Source organism: Desmodus rotundus, chromosome 6, assembly GCF_022682495.2.
Source record: "Desmodus rotundus isolate HL8 chromosome 6, HLdesRot8A.1, whole genome shotgun sequence".
Taxonomy (NCBI): domain Eukaryota; kingdom Metazoa; phylum Chordata; class Mammalia; order Chiroptera; family Phyllostomidae; genus Desmodus; species Desmodus rotundus.
The window spans coordinates 89,289,615-89,298,742 of NC_071392.1; the positions used below are offsets into that span (position 1 = coordinate 89,289,615).

The following is a 9,128-nucleotide window of genomic DNA, read 5'->3' on the forward strand; positions in this document are numbered from 1 at the left end:
CCCACCCCTTTGGGTTTTTATGGAGGCTTCACTGCACAGGCATGGTTTATTAAATCACTGGCCATTGGTGACTGAGCGCGTCATCTAGTCCCTCTTCCCTCCCCAGAGGCGGGAGAAGGGAGTCTGAAAGGTCCAACCATCTAATCTGTTCAGTTCGGGAAAGCTAGCCCCATCCTTAAGTTCCAGACATCATCTCTAACAGAACTCGGGTGTGGTTGAAAAGGGTCTGTTATGAATATTGAAAGGCACCTTTATCACTGGCTCTCACCTTTGTAAATTCCAAGGATTTTAAAAGCTCTGTGCCAGAAACAAGATGAAGCCCAAAAATATATTTATTATAAAATACAGTATCCCAATTTGACTGTTTACAAAGCTAGTTTAGTCATATTCATCATAGTCCTAAAAACCTTTAAGGTGCTATTATGCCTCTAATGCAGAAACAAAAGAAAGAAAAAATAGGCTTATAATCAGCATTAGATGTTTTTTATTGGTCAATTAAATATCAGCTAGGGAGACTCACAATTACCTGTGATGGTAATGTGAACTCAAGTCCAATATTTCTCAAACACTTGAGGAAAATAGTTCTAAATGGGTAACAAACCAAGCATCTCACAATCCAGTATTTGAGCTAAGAAGGACCCAAGGTAGCAAAAGCCTATTCCCTAGGAGACCTTGATCCTACAGGCTGTGTGAACCTGGACAAGTTACTTACCCTCACCACACTCCTATTTCTTTATCTGCAAAATGGAGACACCCTCTTTGCGCAAGATGGAAATGAGATCCACAAAGCTACTTGCCAAGTGCATACAACCAGCCTAATGGCAGAGACTAGCCTAGAGCCTATGTTCTCTGCACAGCATCCAACTGCTCGTGGAAAGTCACCCTTTAAAAATGTCTTTGTAGTGTAACTTGAGCTCTGTACTTCAGACAAATATTCTCCAAGGGCACTACTACTTCCAGGGCACAGTGGGACGACTCGTCATTTCCTTTCTCTAGGCCTTATAAATTAGGTAATGAGCAAAGAACTGATATTTTGTAGAAATAAAATAGTATGCAGAAACCAAGTATATACACTCCGAAAAGCCATCTGTTTTATATAATAAAAATTTTACTTAACTGTCAAAACTGGTAGACCAAGTTTGGCAATTTTATCATCACACCAGATTCTATAATCAAGGTTACTTTTATTTTACTTTAAATATTCTCATTTACTGGGGTGGGGTGGAGGGATGGGGAGAAAAGGCACACAACTGTAATTGAATAACAATAAAAATTAAAATTAAAATAAATAAATATTCTCATTTATCCTATGAAGAAAAAAAAAAAAATCAAGAAAAACTTTACTCACTAATAAATGAAAAGCTCTGAATTACCTAAAATTGAAAATGTAAAAAAATTACCAAATATTATCACTTTCAAAACTAGTTAACTTAATTTAAAAAATTCTTCATGCCGCACACCTAATTATCTATACAAATAATATCATTTTCATTTCCATGGTTCTATAAAAACAACATTTTATTATACTAACAACTAGATGACTTGTGGATTAAGAACAAATTTGCTTTCACATAATTTAACTGATTTTAAACAATTATGCTTCCTGTATTAACATTTAACTTGATCTGTACATATTCAAAAATGCACAAAATCAATGTAGAAAATTAGAGAGAAAACACTTGCAATAAATCTGATGGATTATGTATACCCAGAATATGTACAGACCTCTTACAATTCAATGAGACAAACCCAAGTTTTAAAATGGGAACGCTGGACTGGGAAGCAAAGGGTCACTGGTTCGATTCCCAGTTGGGGCACATGCCTAGATTGTGGGCCAATTCTCCCTGGGGTAGGGGGTATGCGACAGGCAACCACACATTGATGTTCTCTCCATCTCTTTCTCCTTCTCTTCCCCTCTCTCTAAAAGCCAAAAAGAGTATGCAAATGGCCAATAAGCTCCTTCAAAAAGGTCCAACATCCCCTAGGAGGCAGCTCACTACCAGCATCACACCCCCTCCCCATTCACCAAGGTTGCAAGGTGCAATCTCCAGTCAGGACTCATACAAGAATCACGCAACAAACACATAAGTGGAATAATAAATATGTGACTGTCTATCTGTCTCTCTCCAACATCAATAAATAAGATGTTCAACATCACTGATTACCTGGTACATACAAATTAAAACCACACAGTGAGATACTTAACACTCATTAGATGGCCAAAATTTCAAAGACCTGCAATACCAAGTGCCAGTGGGGGCATGGAGTCACCAAGTCCTGCTACAGCTACAACCGAAATCGTAACTCTTCAAGCAAAATGGCACAATCCCTTGGGAAAAGTTTGGCAGTTCTCACCAAGTGTTATCTACCACACAACCCAGCTGACCAACTACAAGGTGTTTACTGAAGAGAAATTAAAGGATGGTCCACAAAAGACCTATACAAATGATCACAGCAGCTTTAGTAGTAACAGCCCCAAACTGCAAACAGCCTAGATGTCCATCAACAGGTAAATGAATAAAAACAGTATACCCATACAATGGAAGACTGCTCGGAAATTTTTTTAAAAAGTATTAACACAAGCAACATAAATAAATCTCAAAATGCAATGGATGAAAGAAGCCACTCATAAAAGAGGATATTCTGTATAACTCCATTTATATGAAATTCTTGAACAGGAAAAATCTAATGGGAATTTGAGAGGGGAGGATTGTGAAGGAGCATAAAAGAACTTTCAGATTATAGCAATGTCTAACCTGACTGAGGTTATGGTTACACAGGTATATATATCTGTCAAAAACTCTTCAAACTGTATCCTTCAAATGTGTATACTTTATTGTACAGGTTCTGGCAGAAGTAACACCTACTTGAGTGTGGTTGGTAGGGTAATAATATGGGTGTGATTTAATTTATAGTTTTAATTTGAACATTTCACCTAAAATGTCATATGGTGTGCTTGAGTATGATATTGTGATGTTACAGAACTACATGCTTACGATTTTGTAATAAAAAGGGGGGGCGTTATTTGTGCCAGACCTGTAAATATAAATTACACTCCAATAAAGATGTTTTTTAATTAAAAAATGGATATCCTTCTAGGAAGCAATTTGACATCTCTTAAAACTTGAACTGTGCACACTCAATGGAGAGTTGTCACACAAATGTTTAGATATGTGTTCACTTCTCTTTCGAGGAGAGGACACCACGTCCATCAGAGGGGTGGTACACTCTGTGACACATTCATAAAAACTGAAACACTACACATTCTGCTCACGGCACAGCCTGACAGCTTAGAGCAGGGAGCAGCAAATTTTTTCTGTAAAGGGCCACATCAACAATACTTTAGGATGGCGTGGTAGGCCACATCCAGTCTCCTTGTATATTCTTTTTGGGGTGCTTTGTTGTTGTTTTACAACTCTTTTAAGAAATGCTAAAATCACTGGTGGTTAGTGGACCTTACCGCCCTGCCCCTCTCCAAAAAAAAAAAAAACAAGCTGAGATCAGGGCTTTGAAACCGAAGTGCCCAAATTCAAATCCTCAGTCTACCACTAGTTGTTACCAATCTGTCCATCTCCTGTATTTACAGTATCTATATAAAATAAATGAACGCACTTAAAACAACACCAAGCACATAGCAAGCCCTAACAAAATATCAGCTATTTTCTAATGAAATAGAGCTCTCTGTATTGACCTTTAAAAAAGGTTGTTTTAGAACTAAGTAACTTAATCCAATTTTTGTAAAATATATGTATAAATACATATTCATATGAATACACTGGAAAGTTTAGGGAAAATATACGCCAAATTGTTACGGGTAGGGAATGGGATTACAGGAATCAAGAAATCTTTATGTCTAAACTGAATACATAAAACCTGTATTTAACCAAGAGATGTTTCTTAATAAACAAATAGATAAAGCATATATAACACCACTTTCTTGACTTACTGGCCCTAAGCCATATTTAAACTTTAGGAGTGTTTAGTTCCGTTAATGAGAATACACATCAACTCATAAAACAATACTGGCACAATAACTAAAAATAATTGATCAAACACTTTGCCCCAGGTGTACTGCTAAAGGTTTCACTCGTAGTAATTCATTTAATCCTCTCAACAACCTTTTGGACTGAATACTGTCTGTCATTATGATTAATTTAAGGACAGGGAAACTTAGACATCAAGGACAACTTACCTAGGCCACAACCTGGCAGCTCAGGAACTGGAACTCAAGCAAAGCAACTCCAAAGACCACGCTCTTAAAACACTGTCCTCCCACCCTGGTTGGTATGGCTCAGCTGGTTGGAGCATCATCCTGTAAACCGAAAGGTCGTGGGTTCGATTCCTGGGCAGGGTACATGCCTACATTGCAGGTCTGATCCCAGTTCAGGGCACCTATGATTTGGGGCACGTATGAGAGGCAACCTATAGTTTCTCTCTCACATCAATGTTTCTCTCCCTCTCTCTCTCTCCCTCCCCTTTCTCTAAAAATAAGCATGTCCTTGGGTAAGGATAATAAAAAAAAGAAAAAATACTGTCCTCCCCACCAACCCAGAGTACACACCACTACAGGCTAAGAAAGATATCCACAATCATCTGTTGCACCAGCTTGCACCTCCCAAAAAACTAGTGTGTACTCTTACATATAACTTTTCTGACTGATTCAAACAAACCAACGTGACTTGAATCATCTTGGAACCCACAGGACTTTAAGCCTCCATAATATCAGTAGATAACAGGGAGTAGATTGTAGAGAGTTGCACAGAATTTCAGTACGAATCCTGAGTGCAAATTCCTAGCTGGATAATCCTGTAAACTCTCAGCCCCTCAGGACAGCAATTATCTTATCTGTTCAAGAATGAGTTGTTAAACTTTTTTTTTTTGTAAGATATACATGACATAAATAACATTTACCATTTTTAAGTCTACAATTCTGTAACATTAAACACATTCAAAATGTCACCAACCATCATCAATACTTGTCCAAAACTTTTTCATCATCCCAAACAGAAACTCTGTACCCCAAATGAACACTAATTTCCCATCCCCCCTCTCTTAGTCCCTGGTAACCTCTGTTCCACCCTGTCTCTATGAACTGGCCTATTCTACAATTTTTTTCCTTTTGTGTCTGGCTTATTTCACTTATAATGTTTTCAAGGTTCATCCTTGTTGTAGCGTGTATCAAAATTGCATTCTTTAATGGCTAAATTATATTCCATTGTATGTGTATACCATTCATCTGTTGATGGATACAGGATAGTTTTTACAGGAATTAAAAATAAAGCATCTGATGTGAGTGTTACCACAATAAAAATCAAACAAATGCATAAAGCATCTGGCAAATATAGGCACTTTAACGTCTTCTTTTCACTTTGTTTTTGTCATATTTTTGCACCAAATGTAGAGCAGTGGCAAAATATGGAACAGTGCAACCATGTCAGAAACGTATTAGCTATGCCTTTTGAAAGATTATTGGATTTGCTAATCTACATTTATCATATCATTTTAAAAGAAATGATGATGAGTATTGCAATAAATGATCCATATTTACACTGACTGGCACTATTTCCTTCCATTTTAACTTCAAAACCTACCTCAAATTAATTACTCCAATAAAGAACTCATCCATTTTAACTAGACACCTCACAATTAAAAGATTTACTATTCTCGACCACTTTCCCCTCCTTACATTTTTGTACAAGGATCATCAGTATTGTCAAATTAAGCAGAAACTGTATGCTAGGTATCCAGATGACTCAAACTTTTCTCTAGCTGCCCAAAATACCAAACATGAATACCAACAGTCACGTTTGATCAACAGTCAATATCCAATTTTCAATCACAGATCAATAGCACTATCACAAACCTTGGAACTTGTTCATCTTGACACTTTTCTTTGTAATTACTGCTTCTCCAAGAGGGAGAAAACACACCTTCCAAAGTTCCTCACAACACAAATATTAATATATCCTCTTTCCTGTGTGAGTTCCTTTGTCAAATTATTTCTCTATATTTCTTCATATTTTCTTCATTCATTCAATTATTAAGCCCCTACTCTCTTGCAACTACCAGGTATCACAGAAAAAAACAGGACAGAGCCTCTGCCGTAAGGCACTTAAGGGCGTAGTGAAGAAGCTGGCCGCATAAACAAGTGGTTACAACCCAATTTGATACATGCTATATATAATACAAGTATGAACAAAGCCCTGTGGAATACAAGAGTGCCTGAGAATTCAGGGAAGGCCTCTACAAGGTAAAGGTAACATCTGACCCTGAACCTTCCTCTGACTTGAATGAGCTGTTCGTCTCCACTCACGCTCTCATATAAACTAGATATTTCACCTAACCATACAGAATCCTTCATAATTCAAAGAAAACATTTTCATCATTTATACTGACACAGACTTCAAGGCAAATCCATAAATCATTTCTAATTGACCCCAGATTGCGTTAGCTCCTTAGAGAATTTTTCCTTGTTCTTGGTTTTTAAGCAGCAAATCAACTTTCTTAATCACTGTTTATTTAGGCCAATAGAGAAATCAATTCACATTCCTGGGGAAATTTCCCTAAAATTTTTAAGTGGTCAACACAAAGATAATGCCTTATGTATGCATACAAGGCAAAGCTGGTACAACAGCATTAGGACTTTTTTTTTTGCCTAACTACACTAAATCACGAGTTGTTTTGTTTTTTTTTTAAATCACGGCTAATTTAACTGCCTAAATACATTCTCAATTCAATCAGAAAAAATGTTTAAACCAATTCCCCAAAAAGACTTCAAAAAAATAGCTCATGGCAAGTATAAAGACAGTAATTATCAAATACAGAATACACAAGAAGGGAAAAATTTTAATTTCTTGGCCTAAAAGAGCCAAATTTCTGCCAAAATGTGCATATCTAGCTCATTTCATAACAATGGACAAGATTATCTGCAGGACTTTTTCATATATAATTATCGGCAAATAACCTAAATGCAAACATTATTGAACAATCCCAGCACTAAGGGTAGCACCTGTAATGTCTGTTCATTTGTGTCCAACTCTGTAAAATACATGTAATAAAGACTTTCACAGTGCATTTCTTTGTCTCCATTTTTATGAAACCATAAGGTATTAGGTGTATATTAAATCTTCATCAGACAGAACAATACAAATCAGAAGAGTGCCTATGTGGCTCTAAATTCCTTTCCTTTGAATACACTCACTTTTAACAAAAAATCAGAATTTAAAATGCATGTTCCTAAGTGTTTCTGAGACTTTAAATATTACATTCCCTAATACGCCTCCAAAAAGAGAACAGGATTCCTTATATCCTGGACTAGAATCCTATCTATTCCTAACTTTAGAGACTATGAAAAGGAAATAAAATATATCTTAAATACTTTCATTTTCTTGCAAATAAAATTATCCATAAACTAGTCGTTTGTTCCACATTTTATTCCTACACATGAAATAGTTGCTAAAGCTCATGAACAGAATTGGAAAATAAACTCCAAAACCCCCAGAAATATAGGTTACATTTAACTGTATCAGCGTTAGTGCTTACTAAAGATTTTTTAAATTGTTTTGTGAAATTAAACTCATGACCTTTGAAACCTAGAAAGTAAACCTTGCAGTAAAATATTTTTAAACACCAATGACAGATTTTTACGTCCAAACGAATTTAAATTTTACAGATCCCGTGTGATAAACAAAGGAAGTTTAGCTTAACTGGGGACAGCACACATTCAATTTCTTAGGCAACAAACAGTTCTGCATCCAGTCTTTTCTGACTCACCCAAGCTATTGTTCATTGGAAAACAAGACCAATTAATAAAAAAAACTGTTAACCATACCATCTAAACACACATTTGTCATAAGCATTTTATTTTGATCAACTATTTCTACCATCTCGTCCTCATTCAACCCCCAGGGATTGGGGGGAATACTCGCTGACTAAATGACAGTTGATTTCGTTAGCACCTGTCGCCGGTCTCAGACGTATCAACTTGGCCAAAACAGCCAGTGATTTTTTTTTTTTAAAGATCATGATTCCTTAGAAAGTGGTAACTCACTAGGCGTGAGTTCACCAAGTTTTCCCAAAATATCCTGCTTCCCGATTCCTCCCGTTTTCGAAAAGTGACCCCATGGCACAGACTTGTCTGTGGTTGGCAGGGGTGCACCACGACGCGGGAACTAAACGGGAAGCCCTCCAAACGAACAAAACCGAGAAGGGGGAGAACAGCTCGACCCTCCCTTCAACTTAACAGAAAGCCAGACGGGAAGGCGAAGGCAGTCTGGCACAGCCACGGGGCTTTCAGGCTGCTTTGGGGGAAATGTCACAGGTGCGGCTCTCGGACTCTCGTCCCCGCTGGCCGCCCGGGCCACCGCAGCCCCGCCGACCCGCGCGCCCGAGGGGAGGGGGCGTGGGGTCGAGCCCGCCCACCCCCGCCCGCACGCCCCTCTCGCGCCTGCTGTCAGGCCCCTGTGTCACTGCCCCTTCCTCGCGCTAAGCTCCCCAGAGACACAGTCCGTCCTTTGTCTGAGTGCTCACTCGGCGGCGAGGTCCCACCAACTTGTGTGTGTCCCGTCCCACCCGGCGCTCCACACAAAGGAGACTTGGGCTCCGGCAGCCAGCCCGCCCCAGACACCCGAGCACCCCGGCTCAGCCCCGCGCCTCCGGAGGGGCGGGCAAGCGAGAAGACCCCTCCGCACGCCCCTCGCGGCGGCGCCCGCTCCTGCCCCCACCCCGGGTCTACGGAGTACGGCACTGCCCGCCCGCGGAGTGGCGCGGGCCAGCCCTGACTCACGGCCCCCTTCCGAGGGGCGTCCCCTCACCCCGCCTGCGAAAGCGGCGCCTGGGGAGAGCCCGCTGAGGGCGACACCCGGACAGGCAAAGCAGCGGCGGGAAGGTCCCGGAGCCGCTGCCGCCTCCCGCGGGGCTCCAGAGCCCTGCCGGCCGGCGGGCCGCCCAGCAGCGGCACGTTACCTGAGCCCCAGCCCGCGCCGCTCCCGCGCGCTGCCACTACTGCCGCCGCCGCCGCCGCCACCGCCTCCGGGGCTCCACCGCCTTCTGCGTCCCAGTGGGTGTCGGACGCTCCCGGACCGAGCGCCAAACCCGGCAGCCCAATCGCCATCGCTTTTATTTGGCCC

General features: G+C 40.4%; 1 protein-coding gene across 7 annotated transcripts in view; it reads right to left on the bottom strand.

Annotated features, from left to right (window-relative positions):
- EZH2 (enhancer of zeste 2 polycomb repressive complex 2 subunit) overlaps nt 1-9,098 on the bottom strand; it is a 69,371-nt gene extending 60,273 nt beyond the window's left edge. For 3 of the 7 annotated variants that reach the window (XM_053926821.1, XM_053926820.1, XM_053926817.1), the window contains exon 1: nt 8,965-9,098. The gene's annotated coding sequence lies outside the window, so the exon portion shown is untranslated. Of the gene's footprint in view, nt 1-4,192; nt 4,313-8,964 lie in introns of all 7 variants that reach the window. The other 4 variants (XM_053926824.1, XM_053926818.1, XM_053926823.1 and 1 more) reach the window with 3 other exon arrangements.
- Between the last annotated feature and the right edge of the window lie 30 nt (nt 9,099-9,128).